This window comes from Pseudorca crassidens, chromosome 18 (assembly GCF_039906515.1).
Source record: "Pseudorca crassidens isolate mPseCra1 chromosome 18, mPseCra1.hap1, whole genome shotgun sequence".
Taxonomy (NCBI): domain Eukaryota; kingdom Metazoa; phylum Chordata; class Mammalia; order Artiodactyla; family Delphinidae; genus Pseudorca; species Pseudorca crassidens.
This window is the reverse complement of record NC_090313.1, coordinates 29,509,191-29,525,443: the sequence shown is the minus strand read 5'-3', so window position 1 is coordinate 29,525,443 and position 16,253 is coordinate 29,509,191. Positions and strand designations below refer to the sequence as shown.

Genomic DNA, 16,253 nt, shown 5'->3' with positions numbered 1-16,253 from the left:
GTTTAGTGTAAGAGCATCTGTGGTTTAGTCTTCTTAGTCCCCCTGTACTTATGATTAAGTTTCAGACAGACTTGTGGAGTCCAAGCTGTTTTTAACAGAGGAACTATAGTAGTTCCACTCTCAGCTTTATTAGTTTGGGAGTGGAGGAGACCCTCTACTGTATTTATAGTACCATGAGTAGAGATAAACTAGGTGTTTTGGATACACTGCATAAGGTACATAAATGCTCAATCATTGATGAAGATATTCTCTATTATTTATTAATCTATTATGTATCATTTATTATGCCTCTATTCAAAAGGCATGAAGTGATCACAGAGGAAGGAAGCATTTTGTAACTAAACTGACAATGCCCAAATTCCCTCCGAAAATCACTTTTCCCACCCCCTACAGATCTTTCTATGTCTTCCACCTATATGAACAGCATGTCAAAGGGTTGACCTTTCCTACTCATGAATGAGACAATCAAATGTTCTGCTTTCCAAGAAGAGAGAAAAGATGGTTCCCAGAAAATAGAGACTAGAAAACCTAACATTCCTCCCCATAAAAATTCCATAATGGATGATTAAATAGACTGTTTTTGACCTTTTGAGAGAGAGGGAGAGAGAGAGAGAGAGAGGGAGAGAGAGAGAGAGAGAGAGAGAGAGAGAGAGAGAGCGAGAATTGCCTTCTGGAGACAATATGAGCTCACCCTGAGTAAGTCAGGTCAAACAAAATACTTTCCCTTCTTGGACAGCATTATTAATCTCATGAACTGTAGTAATACTGTAGACACAGTATATTATATTTTTGCAAGGATTTCCCAGCTCATTCATGATATCTTTTTGGACAATGAGAAATGTAAGCTAGATAATAGTTTCAATTAGATGGACACATTGTTGATAAGACAGGTCTATTCAAAGATTGTTGATGAATGGAACAATGGCAAACTGAAGAGAAAAGCTAGAAATAAGATTTTGTTTTAGCCCTTTTCTACTGAACTTTTAATTTATCAACAACTAAGTTAATCAAAACTAAATGAATCGGGCTTCCCTGGTGGCGCAGTTGTTGAGAGTCCGCCTGCCGATGCAGGGGACGCGGGTTCGTGCCCCGGTCCAGGAAGATCCCACATGCCGCGGACTGGCTGGGCCCAGGGGCCATGGCCGCTGAGCCTGTGCGTCCGGAGCCTGTGCTCTGCAATGGGAGAGGCCGCAACAGTGAGAGGCCCGCATACCTCAAAACACAAACAAACAAACAAAAACTAAATGAATCAAAATAAAAAATTAAGTGCATATGTGGGAATCATGCTAAAAAATATTTATAGATGACATGGATCTTGGTGGGCTAACCAATCCAACAAATAGGGAACTGACATTCAAAATCATTCACATGGGTTTCAGTAACAAAGAGAAACAAACAAGAGAGGATATAATAAGGATAAATGTAAAGTTATGCAGCTGCTTAAGATATAGCTTAGCAGAACTTCATGTGAAAAATTATCTGGGAATCTGCATCAGCTGCAAGTTCAAGAAGCCAATAAGATGGCATGGCTGTAACACACACATGCAAACACACCCAAATACAATAGCTTTTAAAAGTTGGAAAGTACCTTAGAAATTATTCAAGTCAAATCTCCCATGTTTCAGAGAAAAGCTGAGCATGCAATAATAAAAACACAAGTGATAGTAAAGCTACATCTGATATTTACGTATGTTTTATTGTAGACATCGTACTCTTTAAAGTTACTTTATTGTGTTCTTGATTTGCATGTCTCTAATGATTAGTGATGTTGAGCACCTTTTCATATATTTCTTGTCCATCTGGATGTCTTCTTTGTAGAAATATCTATTCAATTCCTTTGCCCATTTTTTAGTTGGGTTACTTGTTTTTTTGCTCTTGAGGTAAAGGAGTTCCTCATATATTTTGGATATTAACCTCTTATCAGATATATGGTTTGCAAACATGCTCTCCATTTCTGTTGGTTGCCTTTTCATTTTGTTGACTTTTTCCTTTGCTGTGCAGTAGTTTTTTACTTTGATGTAGTCCCATTTGTCTATTTTTGCTTTTATTGCCTAAATCTATTCATCGACAGATAAATAGATTAAGAAAAGGTGGTATATATACATACAATGGAATATTATTCGGCCTTAAAAAAAAAGAAGGAAATCATGCCATTTGGGGGACAACATGGATGAGTCTGGAGGACACTAGGCTATGCGAAATAATCCAGACACAGAAGGACAAATACTACATAATATCACTTATATAAGGAATCTAAAATAGTCAAACTCATAGAAGCAGAGAGCAGAATGTGGTTGCCAGGGGCTGGGAGAAGAGAGGAACAGGGAGGTACTAGTAAAATGACACAATATTTCAGTTGATAGAATGATGAAATGATGAATATGTCCTAGAGAAGTACAGAACATCATAGTGCCTATAGTTCACAACACTGTACTGTATAGTTAAAATTTTGCTACAACAGTAGGTCTTATGTTAAGTGTTCTTATCGCAAATGATAATAACAGTAAGTAAAGAAAAAGAGTTACTTTAATAGCCATGAATGTATTTTCATAGAGTGTAAGGTTGTGAGGAACCTAAAAACCATATAACAAATATAAAATGTCAAGAGTTTTTTTGTGTTTTTTTTTTAGCCTAGAATATAGTAGAATAGCATAGAAGGGAGTACTATTAGAGGCAGCATGGCAGGTGTATTCTTTACAAAATGAAAGGGCGAAACTAGAGCCTACAGATAGAAGTTCTTAAAAGGAAAAGTTCAGGTTTAGCTTAAGGAAAGCTTTTTGAACAACTAGTGCCACCCATTGATGGGAAAGGCCACTTCAACAAGAGCTGGTTTCCTATTCCCACTGTAGATCTAAGCTATAGACCCACCAAAGACAGGCAACAGAGAAGGGATTCATGATTTGAGTTAAGAAGCTGTACTAAGTGATCTCTATTCCTTTCTATTTCTAAGATTCTACAATTTCAGAGCACAACAGGTGCTGTTTCTTTCTAACTTTGTCTCCCATTTTCAGGGACTATACTTTCTATTCAATTTTTCTTTACACTTAAAATTTTCTAAGAAATAAATTCTAGGGCTCACTTCGGCAGCACATATACTAAAAATTAGAACACAGAGAAGATTAGCATGGCCCCTGAACAAAGATGACACGCAAATTTGTGAAGCATTCCATGTCTGAGGGGGATTAGCAGATACAGATTACTATATATAAAACAGATAAACAACAAGGTCCTGTTGTATAACACAGGGAACTATATTCAATATCCTGTAATGAACCATAATGGAAAAGAATATGAAAAAGAATATATGTGTGTGTGTGTGTGTGTGTATCTGAATCACTTTGCTGTCCACCAGAAACTAACACAACATTGTAAATCAACTACACTTCAATTTAAAAAAATGCATTCCCTTTACCCCAGCAATTTCACTTCCAGAAACCCAGCTTGAAGAAATATTGGCCCATGTGCAAAAGATATACATACAATGATAGTTGTTGTAGCTTGGTTTGTAATAGCAAAACCACAAGGGGTTGGGGAATTCATAAATGTACATCAATAGGAGAACGGCTAAATAAATTATGGAACAACAGAAAAAAAAGAAATAAAGTCTATTAATTTTTTTAAATGAATCAGTCAAAAGTTCATCCGCCCTCTGATTATTTACCCTTGGTCCATGCCCTAAAAGGGTCTACCACCCTGCATTCATAATTGTTTACAAATATCTCATCCATAGAGATACTAAAAATAGAAAGAAACAGCTTTCATTTATCTCAGGAACAGTTCCAATGAGTGACACTGTCATAATCTGGAATTTTAACTTAACCTTACCCAATTTAATATAAAACCAGGTGTCCTTAATATATATCCCAAGGACAGTGGGATAGTTTTTCCACGGTTAAGAATTTTATACATATTTGGATTATCTGATCCCTTTTCCTGAAACAGTCTTCATCACCCTTCTGACTCTTCTAGCCATCTAACTAGAAGTTACACTGACCCATCCTATGCCACCTAAGTATTCAGGGATGCTGTTTTGGGCAGAGGAAGTAGCTGTTGAGTGCCTATCACACATAAAGCACTGTGTTGAGTTCTGGGTCTACAGCTCTGTCTAAGGCAGGCAGAATTCCTATCCTCAGCAGCGAATTCAGACAGAGGACAAACTCATTTTACAATAAATAAACAACTTTATGTTTATTACATTCATAACGTGCACTCAATAAATATTGGTTGAATGAATGAATGAACTCAACTGATGAAGAAAATAACTTGGACTTAATTAAAATTTTCCTTTATACCACCTAGAGTTTACTAAAAAAAAAGAAATCAAATAATGTATGCATATTCAACCTCCTTAAAACTGAACATCTTTTAAAAACATTGGAATAACCACTTACTTGATAAGTTTCAAATAAGCTGTATTTTTTATTTAATATTTTTCCTGAGTTATACAGCAGTTTTAACCAACCAAATGATTATCCCTGAATGCTTTGTCAGAGCACTTTAGGAAAGCTAAATATATACTAATATGTGTTAGGTATTTAAATATTCTGATCAAACCTTCAGATACTCAATCCGAGAAGTAATGAGTAACTCTTTTTTTTTTTTTTTTTCTGCCCTACCAGCAGGTTAAGGCAATAACAATGCACCCTGTACAGCACCATCAAAAGGCATATGTTTTCTTCCTCCAGCTACTCAGGTGAAGCTAAGAGTTGGATTTACCCAGGGAGAGAGTTGAACGTGTAGTCAAGGGAGTGATTAAAATGATGGAATGAATCCAACCTGTGCAAGGAGGAAAATGAGGTCACGAGTAGGGCCTGCTAAAAATAGCACTAAAAGACACGGGATTACTCTTCAATATTCTTTTCTCCTCAAAGGAGGAGTTCAGGGAGCCACCAGAGCATATAATGGGATTTCCAACCAAGAGGGGATAAAGGGAAGATGGTTCCCCACCTCTCGCCTTTGCAGTCTCTCATTATCTCTTTAGCCTCCTTTTTACACATCATGTGTCTGAAGCCCGCAGCTCGAGTCCGTGAGAGCAGAGCCTTTCCAGCTTCTCCTGGATTCATCAATATTTCCTTCACTTAAATTCTCTTTCGACCTTCAAATATAACCTTTGTTGGTGACTTGCACTCTTGCTTGTATGAAAGAGGTTGAATTGCTAGATTTGATCATTATGTTGTTTCTCTTTATTTGTCTGGCTGAAAACTTGATCCCATTACAGTCAATGGGAGTAGATCTCACCACTCCTGACCTTGGCACGTGCTGGTGGTGGCGGAGAGGAAGGCAGACAACACCTGGCAGCTCAGCTGTCCCAGAGGTTCCGTCCAACACTTTCACATCAATCTCTTTGGCCAAAACTTAGTCATGTGGCCTCATCCAGGGCAGTGACATAACAGGGGTGGGCAGGTGGGAGCACCTGAAGGACTGTCAGGCGATGGGACAGCAGGCCACCAGCAGGGCCAGCAACACATCTGTCCAGTCAGTGAAACATTTTCATCCACTTAGTCTCAAGATGTGTTAGAGTCACCAAAAGGCCCTTATATTCATATTTTGTTGTTATGCCCAAATAAAAGATGATCTCGTGAGCTGTCACTGTGCCACTTTTCTGTTTACAAATCTGACTCCTTCTCCTCCTTACCAGCCCCACTTCACCCTAATCTTTAAGCCTCCACAAAATAGAGGCCATTTTACTTCATTTTTGTACCTGAAATATATGAGCTCGCCCACTAAAAGTTTGTTCAATGAATAAATGAATGAATGAGACAGTGAATGAACAACTAAACCGGATGGGTGAATCTGAGGCAAGAAGTGAATAAATATGTTCCAAGTATCTAATTTGCCGGGTTGGCTCGTTCTAATTTAGCTTCTAATTATTTCAGTGTATTTAGCAGTGTATTTAGCTTCTAATTATTTCCTGCCTCATACTTTTTTATCCATTGGGGAGAGAAATTTTTAAAATTTCAATATTTAGAATTGGTGAACTTAAAATAAGATGCCTTGGTAAAACGTATGACCCTTTTCTCGAAAGGGCCTAGTAGACATAAATATGAGGGTGGTTTATGTCCTCTTTATCTTCAAAAATGTTCACTGTGCACTCACAGGCAGAGGGTGGGAGAGATGCTTCCAAGAAAGTTAAACAAAAAGTTATCTTCTAGCTCAAAATATTTAGCAGGACACTATAAACAGATGCTATACATTTCCCTCTTTCATGGATGTACAGTATATCAATAATAATACCTTTGGTTGATTAATAATACATAATTCATAGCTCAGAATTTTCTATTTTTAATCATCTCACATGTAAAATTGTTTAGATACTACAATATATCACCTTTTCAGGGAGAAGTCATGGGTAAGTCAACTATCTTTTTAAACCCTGTAGCTTCCTTCCATTAAGAAGAATTAACAGCAACTAGAGGTATTGATCGTCTTTAGTTTTCTGACACCTGGTGTGGAATGATACTACAGAAAGCAGAAATAAACTTCACTGTCTACGGTGCTGAGTACTCAAATGGTTATGACGATAAGTAAGTATTCGAGGTAAAGCTGTATCTTGGGTTCAAACAGTAGCCAGGAGATAGAGAAGTTTGTTGCTTTTGGATGCACAACATTCTTTTGAGACTAGATTCATATGTGATGGAGGAAGGGTAGCACCTAGTGGTAAAAAGTATCAGCTGCACCCACCGGGGAGCTGACTGCAAGTCTTCCAGGAAGTATTTCAGCCACATTTTAAAAAAACACATTTCAGGCATCTTAAATGCTGGTATCTTTAATTCCCAAGATGGTGTTTGTCATGTATGTCAGTTACAGATTTGAGTCAACTTAATGTGTTTGAATATTTTCAAATAAACTGTATAGATGATCAATATATCCAAGAATTTAGAAAAAGACCCTAAACTTTTCACAGATACCCAAAGCATATATAGTAAAATGTACAGGTTAAAATAGTATATTTCTTAGATGATCTGAAAGTTTATTTAATTATTACTTATGTAAGTCTACTAACATATTTGAGCGAAAGAGTGCTGCTTTCTTAAGCAAGACGTTGTATTTCAGTGAGGTTATTTCGAGAACTTGGAGGTACCTGTAAATAGCTACTCTGAAATTCTCTTTTCTTCCAGGGATGGATATTGTAAACATAATGCAGTATTTCACACACTTTGGACACACAATAAATTAATAATTGAACACTTAAAAACTTATATAGTGGAAACTAGTTTTAATTATATAGCTTATAGTTTGGTTGACAATGATAGTGGTAAGGAGAAATAATTGGAAAAATTATGAATAAGCATTTGTGCATACTTCAATTCCTAAATTAAATGGAAACTCAACTAAAATTTTATTCCCTTGGTGGGAGTGTAATCATATGAATGTGTCATCTGTCCTTGAGACCCTGACATAAAAACAAAGAATTGTGAAATTCAAATCACACCTATTTTTTTAAAGATGCTCACTCTGTATCTTTTCTTTTTTAAATTAATTAATTAATTTTTATTTTTGGCCGTGTTGGGTCTTCCTTGCTCCCACGGGCTTTCTCTAGTTGCAGCGAAGGGGGGCTACTCTTTGCTGCAGTGTGTGGGCGTCTCATTGTGGTGGCTTCTCTTGTTGTGGAGCACGTGGGCTTCAGTAGTTGCAGCACACAGGCTCAGTAGTTGTGGCACATGGGCTTAGTTGCTCCGCAGCACATGGGATCTTGCTGGACCAGGGTTCGAACCCGTGTCCCCTGCACTGGCAGGCAGATTCTTAACCACTGCGCCACTTGGGAAGTCCCACCTATTTTGTTTTTATTCCCCAAACTCCTTTTTCTAGTAGCAGACATCACACAGGCGTGCACACACACACAGGCCAGGCCAATCATCATACCCCACCCCTTGGCCTTTGGGAGTTATTCCAAGATTGTCCAATCAAAGTGCAGCTTCCAGAAGTGATGTCTTGAACCACAGCAGGCAGAGAGGTCCACTCCTTCCCTTTTAATGGGCAGCTGTAAGAGGTGATGCTCCAGCCATAAGAAACTTAGCAAAGCAGAGAATGAAGTCAAATAGAGAGGAGAGGAGAGGAGAAAGACCCCTTAGGACAGGAGTCTCTTGTTGTGGTTGCTGATGTCCGTGGCTCCCCTTTCCTGTTCCTGCTTCTCTCCCCCAGTTTCCCTTCCCATAAATCTCTTTGAGACAAAATTTACTTTGAGATAAGTTTCTGCAACATAAAGATAACTGACTTATACTGCATTTTAAAAATAAGGCACAGGGCTTCCCTGGTGGCGCAGTGGTTGAGAGTCCGCCTGCCGATGCAGGGGACACGGGTTCGTGCCCCAGTCCGGGAAGATCCCACATGCTGCAGAGCGGCTGGGCCCATGAGCCATAGCCGCTGAGCCTGTGCGTCCGGAGCCTGTGCTCCGCAACGGGAGAGAACACAGCAGTGAGAGGCCCGCGTACCGCAAAAATAAATAAATAAAAATAAGGCATAACTATGGAAAAGAGTATAGAGGCTCCTTTAAAAACTAAAAATAGAGGGGCTTTCCTGGTGGCGCAGTGGTTGGGAGTCCGCCTGCCGATGCAGGGGACGCGGCTTCATGCCCTGGTCCCGGAGGATCCCACATGCCGTGGAGCAGCTGGGCCCGTGAGCAATGGCCGCTGAGCCTGCGAGTCCGGAGCCTGTGCTCCACAACAGGAGAGGCCACGGCAGAAAGAGGCCCGCATACCACACACACACACACACACACACACACACACACAAAACTAAAAATAGAGCTACCATATGGTCCAGCAATCCTACTCCTGGGCATTTATCCAGAAAATACTAAAACTCTAATTCAAAACTATACATGCACCCCAGTGATCATTGTAGCACTATTTACAATAGCCAGAACATAGAAGCAAAATAAACAAAATCTCAAATAAACAACCTAACCTTATACCTAAAGCAATTAGAGAAAGAAGAAAGAAAAAAACCCCAAAGTTAGCTGAAGGAAAGAAAACATAAAGATCAGATCAGAAATAAATGAAAAAGAAATGAAGGAAATGATAGCAAGGATCAATAAAACTAAAAGCTGGTTCTTCGAGAAGATAAACAAAATTGATAAAACATTAGCAAGACTCATCAAGAAAAAGAGGGAGAGGACTCAAATCAATAAAATTAGAAATGAAAAAGGAGATGTTACAACAGACACCGCAGAAATACAAAGCATCATAAGAGACTACTACAAGCAACTCTATTCCAATAAAATGGACAACCTGGAAGAAATGGACACATTCTTAGAAAAGCACAACCTTCCGAGACGGAACCAGGAAGAAATAGAAAATATGAACAGACCAATCACAAGTAATGAAATTGCAACTGTGGTTAAAATCTTCCAACAAAGAAAAGTCCAGGGCCAGATGGCTTCAGAGGTGAATTCTATCAAACAGTTAGAGAAGAGCTAACACCCATCCTTCTCATACTCTTCCAAAAAATTGCAGAGGAAGGAACACTCCCAAATTCATTCTACAAGGCCACACTCACCCTGATACTATAACCAGACAAAGATACTACAAAAAAAGAAAATTACAGATCAATATCACTGATGAATACAGATGGAAAAATCCTCAACAAAATACTAGCAAACAGAATCCAGCAGCACATTAAAAGGATCATACACCATGATCAAGTGGGGTTTATCCCAGGAATGCAAGGATTCTTCAATATACACAAATCAGTCAATGTGATTCACCATATTAACAAACTGAAGGATAAAAACCTTATGATAATCTCAATAGATGCAGAAAAAGCTTTCAACAAAACTGAACACCCATTTATGATAAAAAAATTTATGAGTGTAGGCATAGAGGGAACTTACCTTAACATAAGAAAGGCCATATATGACAAACCCACAGCCAACATCACTCTCAATGGTGAAAAACTGAAACCATTTCCACTAAGATTAGGAACAAGACAAGGTTGCCCACTCTCACCATTATTATTCAACATAGTTTTGGAAGTTTTAGCCACAGCAGTCAGAGAAGAAAAAGAAATAAAAGGAATCCAAATCGGAAAAGATGAAGTAAAATTGTCACTATTTGCAGACGACATGATACTACACATAGAGAATCCTAAAGATGTTACCAGAAAACTGCTAGAACTAATCAATGAATTTGGTAAAGTAGCAGGATAAAAAATAAATGCACAAAAAGCTCTTGCATTCCTATACACTAATGATGAAAAATCTGAAAGAGAAATTAAGGAAACACTCTCATTTACCATTGCAACAAAAAGAATAAAATACCTGGGAATAAATCTACCTAAGGAGACAAAAGACCTGTATGCAGAAAACTATAAGACACTGATGAAAGAAATTAAACATGATACAAACAGATGGAGAGATATGTACCATATGTACCATGTTCTTGGACTGGAAGAATCAACATTGTTAAAAGCACTGTACTACAGAAAGCAATCTACTGATTCAATGCAATCCCTATCAAATTACAATAGCATTTTTACAATAGCATATTTCACAGAACCAGAACAAAAAATCTCACAATTTGTATGGAAACACAAAAGACCCTGAATAGCCAAACCAATCTTGAGAAAGAAAATCAGAGCTGGAGGAATCAGGCTCCCTGACTTCAGACTATACTACAAAGCTACAGTAATCAAGACAGTACGGTATTGGCACAAAAACAGGAATATAGATCAATGGAACAGTATAGAAATCCCAGAGATAAACCCACGCACATATGGTCACCTTATCTTTGATAAAGGGGGCAAGAATATACAATGGAGAAAAGACAGCCTCTTCAATAAGTGGTGTGGGGAATACTGGACAGCTATATGTAAAAGAATGAAATTAAAACACTCCTGAACACCATACACAAAAATTTATTCAAAATGGACTAAAGACCTAAATGTAAGGCCAGACAGTATCAAACTCTTAGAGGAAAACATAGGCAGAACACTCCATGACATAAATCACAGCAAGATCCTTTTTGACCCACCTCCTAGAGAAATGGAAATAAAAACAAAAATAAACAAATGGGACCTAATTAAACTTAAAAGCTTTTACACAGCAAAGGAAACCATAAACAAGACGAAAAGACACACCTCAGAATGAGAGAAAAATATTTGCAAACGAAGCAACTGACAAAGGATTAATCTCCAAAATACACAAGCAGCGCATGCAGCTCAATATCAAAAAAACAAACAATGCAATCCAAAAGTGGGCAGAAGACCTAAATAGACATTTCTCCAGAGAAGATATACAGATTGCCAACAAACACACGAAAGGATGCTCAACATCACTAATCATTAGAGAAATGCAAATCAAAACTACAATGAGTTATCACCTCACACCGCTCAGAATGGCCATCATCAGAAAATCTACAAACAATAAATGCTGGAGAGGGTGTGGAGAAAAGGGAAGCCTCTGGCACTGTTGGTGGGAATGTAAATTGATACAGCCACTATGGAGAATAGTATGGAGGTTCCTTAAAAACTAAAAATAGAACTACCATATGACCCAGCAATCCCACTATTGGGCATATACCCTGAGAAAACCATAATTCAAAAAGAGTCATGTACCACAATGTTCATTGCAGCTCTATTTACAATAGTCAGGACATGGAAGCAACCTAAGTGTCCATCAACAGATGAATGGATAAAGAAGATGTGGCACATATATACAATGGAATATTACTCAACCATGAAAAGAAACAAAATTGATTTATTTGTAGTGAGGTGGATGGACCTAGAGTCTGTCATACAGAGTGAAGTAAGTCAGAAAGAGAAAAACAAATACCGTATGCTAACACATATATATGGAATCTAAAAAAAAAAAAAAAGGTTCTGAAGAACCTAGGGGCAGGACAGGAATAAAGACACAGACGTAGAGAATGGACTTGAGGACAAGGGGAGGGGGAAGGGTAAGCTGGGACAAAGTGAGAGTGGCATTGACATATATACACTACCAAACGTAAAATAGATAGCTAGTGGGAAGCAGCCACATACCACAGGGAGATCAGCTCGGTGCTCTGTGACCACCTAGAAGGGTGGGATACGGAGGGTGGGAGGGAGATGCAAGAGGGAGGGGATATGGGGATATATGTATATGTATAGCTGATTCACTCTGTTATACAGCAGAAACTAACACAACAATGTAAAGCAATTATACTCCAATAAAGATGTTAAAAAAAAAAGAAGAGAACTGACTCATACTGCATTGTAAAAATAAGGCATAACTGTGGAGAACAGTATGGAGGTTCCTTTAAAAACAAAATATAGAGCTACCATATGATCCAGCAATCTCACTCCTGGGCATATATCCAGAAAGGACTAAAACTCTAATTCAAAAAGATACATGCACTCCAATGTTCATTGTAGCACTATTTACAATAGCCAGGACATGGAAGCAACGTAAATGTTCATCAACAGAGGAATGGATAAAGAAGATGTGGTAAATATATACAATGGAATATTACACAGCCATAAAAAAGAACAAAATTATGCCATTTGTAGCAACATGGATGGACCTAGAGATTATCACACTAAGTGAAGTAAGTCAGACAAAGACAGACAAATATCATATGATATCACTCATATGTGGAATCTAAATTTTAAAAATGATACAAATGATCTTATTAACAAAACAGAAACAGACTCACAGATTTCAGAAACAAAATTCTGGTTATCAAAGGGGAAACATGGGTGGGAAGGATAAATTAGGAGCTTAGGATTAACATACATACACTGCTATATATAAAATAGATAACCAACACAAGGACCTACTGTATAGCATAGGGAACTCTATTCAATATTCTATAATGATGTGTATGGGTAAAGAATCTGAAAAAGGATGAATATATGTATATGTATAACTGAATCACTTTGCTATACACCTGAAACTAACACAACATTGTAAACCAACTATACTCCAATAAAATTTTTAAATTAATTAATTAATTAATTGAAAAACAGTTGAATGGATAAAGAAGATATTATATATGTACATACACATATATACATACACATACATAGAGTGGAATATTACTCAGCTCCCATGTTTATATTACATTGTATGGCATAGTGCTCAGATATAAAAGAGAATGAAATATTGCCATTTGAAGCAACATGGATAGGCCTAGAGATTATCATACTAAGTGAAGTAAGTCAGACAGAGAAAGATAAATATCCTATGATATCACTTATATGTAGAATCTAAAAAAAACGATGCAAATGAACTTATTTACAAAACAGAAACAGAGTCACAGACATAGAAAATAAACTTACAGTTACCAAAGGGGAAAGGGCAGGAAGTGGAAAAATTTGGAGTTTGTGATTAACAGATACACACTACTATATATAAAATAAATAAACAACAAGGATTTACTGTATAGTGCAGGGAACTATATTCACTATCTTGTAATAATCTATAATGAAGAGAATCTGAAAAAGAATATACGTACATATTTGTATAACTGAATCACTCTGCTGTACAACTGAAACTAACACAATGTTGTAAATAAACATACTTCTATTTTTAAAATAATAAATAAATAAATAAACAAATAATAAATAACTAAATGAAAATAAGTCATCGTTCTGATCATGTTACTACCTTGGTCAGAGAATCTCCATGTTCTCCAGTGCTTGAAAAATAATCCCCAAACCCATTTGGATTTGTGACTTGGCTCTAATCTACCTTTTTATCCTCACCTCACTCAATCTAGTGAAACTGAATTATTCTTTTTTTCTTCAAAATACCTACTACTCTACTTTATTCATTCTGTCCCATGAAAATGATTTTCTCTGTCCAGCCACCCAGTTTCCACCTTCTAAAACTGTATTCATTTTTCAAGGTCAACCACAAATGATTGATCTTCCATAAGTCCTTCCTCATTGCTCAATGAATCAGTTAAATTTAGGTTAAGATGCCTAATGAAAATCTAAAATCACAATGGCTTAAAGAAGGAAGAAATTTAATTCTTGCTCATGTAAAACAAGCCTGGAGGTAGGCATCCCTGGGCTGTTACAGTAACAACATGGACATCGATGTATTAGTGTTCTATGCTGCATAAGAAATTAGCCCAAACTTAAAAGCTTTAAACAACACACATTGATTATCTCACAATTTCCATGGGTCAGGAGTCTGGTTATGTCTTAGTTGGGGCTGTTCTCACAAGACTGAAATCAAGGTGTTGGCTTGGCTGCATTCCCTTCTGAAAACAAGGGAAAAATCCCTTAGGTTTTTGGCAGAATTTATTGCCTTGTAGCTGTAAAATTCCTGGAGCATTACTTCTTCAAGGCCAGCAACAAAGGAAAAGTCTCTCTGCTGGTTGTGGTCTCTGAATGCAGGGAAGGCATAGGCCTTCTTTTAAAGGGCTCACATGATTAGGTCAGGCCTACCTGGAATAATCTCCCTTTTGACAAATTAAAAGACAACTGATGAGGGACCTTAATTACATGTGCAAAATTCCTTCACCCTTGCCATACAATGTAATATAAACATGGGAGCAATATCCCATCTCCCTTGCCATATTCAACTGATTAGAAGAAGCAAGTCCTGGGTTTCATCCTAACTCAATGAAAGGGCATTACACTTTCATTGAGGGTGTGACTCATTGGTGGTCACCTTAGTGTGTGTCCGCACAATCAAGGACCCAGGTCCTCTATTTTTCCTGGTCTACCCTATCACTAGCTTCCATCCTCAAATTCCCCTCATGGTTCAAAAAAGCATGCTAGATCTCTAATCACCACATTCACCTAACGCACTTTAGAGAGGAGGAAAGAAATAGAACAAGAAGGAGTATTCCTTCCTGCAGTCAGCTTGACTCCAGCAGAGAACAGGCCAGTGGGGCAAAAGTAGAGGAGGTGGAGCCTGGTGGCTCTGCCTCAAAACTCCTGTTCCTTCCAGGATTTCTCAAAATGGTCTTCTGTGGCTCATAAGAGATTTGCCCTTCCAGACACCACCTAAAGCCTAAGTCAGTAAATGATTCTGGGACAGATGCTCCCAAGATTACAATTTGAGAAACTCTGACCTTTTAAACAAACTGAGCTTGAGATCGTTTTAGTACTACAGAGTAAAACAATGCTTTAATGGTAGGATTTAGCTTATTGAATATATAAGACCAATGTTTTTTAACTTAACACAGAAATTAGCGGGAAAGGCAAGAAGAAAAAGCATCAGAGACAAACCAGTGAGGTTGGGTGGGGATGTTTGTGGGCTCCAGCGAAGTGCAGCCCTGAAAGGAAATACACGAGGTACAAACTAATGAGAATCTGAAGCCCCAAAATGCAGATTAAAAAGGTTTACTCCATGAGAAAAAGAATGCCCTGAGGTGGAAAAACCAATCTTGGAAAATTGTGAATAAGGCCTCATAAAACCAAATGCAAAGGAGACTCAAAGAATAAATTACAGCAAAAAAAGTTTTTTTAAGCACACAGAATTTTTTAATGTATTATTCAGCACGCCTACACACACACACACACACACACACACACACACACACACACACACACACACACACGGTTTTCTACTTTGCAATAGTAACCTTCAGTGTCAGCAGAGATTTTTCTAAGCAGATGTTCTTTCTCCTTTAGGGGCCAAATTGTAAAATTGACATCCAACAGTTTGCCCTGGGCTGGGATGCTAAGTCTGCACCCCGTCCAGCTACTACCCTCCCAGCTTTTCTCCCTCGTTCCATCTTTCTCTTGCTACCCCTGCTGGTGATCCCCTGCCCTTGTGCCCCATTTGCTATTCTCTGTCTTCTGTAATCTCCGACATTCCTTCTCTACTGACTTCTTGTCTGGCCATAAATATATACCCTGTCTCCTTTCATAAAAGATACCCTCAAGTGCCCCTGTATCCCCCTCTATTTCGCTTCATAATGGAGCCCTACCAAACAATCATATGCAAACTGTCATCTCCACTCTTCCACTCCCACTCTCTTCACCACTGTACACTGTTCCTGCCCCCATTAATGCGCTGAAAATGACAAAGATCCCCAGAGGCCTCCTCATTGCCAAATCTAATTTCTTTTCAATCCTCAGCTTCCCGCAAACTCTCTGTGACACGTGATTCTCTTGATCACTCCATGTCTTTGAAACTTTTCCCTCCTTTGGGTTCTGACAAAACACTCTTAATTCTGCTGCCTTCCTTATATTCCTGCTCAGATTCTTCTCCTGGTTAAATGCTGGTATTGCCCATGGCTCTGCACTCATGCTTGTCCAAACTGCGGTGTCCAGACCAGCAACCAGAGTCCTTGCTAGAAATGCAAATCTAGTTG

At 38.1% G+C, this 16,253-nt stretch overlaps 1 long non-coding RNA gene and 1 other non-coding gene across 2 annotated transcripts in view; one reads left to right on the top strand and one right to left on the bottom strand.

Moving 5' to 3' along the window:
• The window catches only part of LOC137211192 (uncharacterized), a 486,842-nt gene that overhangs the window by 408,087 nt on the left and 62,502 nt on the right, over window positions 1-16,253 (bottom strand). The window lies entirely within an intron of this gene.
• LOC137211514 (U6 spliceosomal RNA) lies at window positions 3,072-3,176 on the top strand. Its single transcript, XR_010937118.1, has one exon. It is a non-coding gene; the product is annotated as a U6 spliceosomal RNA (small nuclear RNA).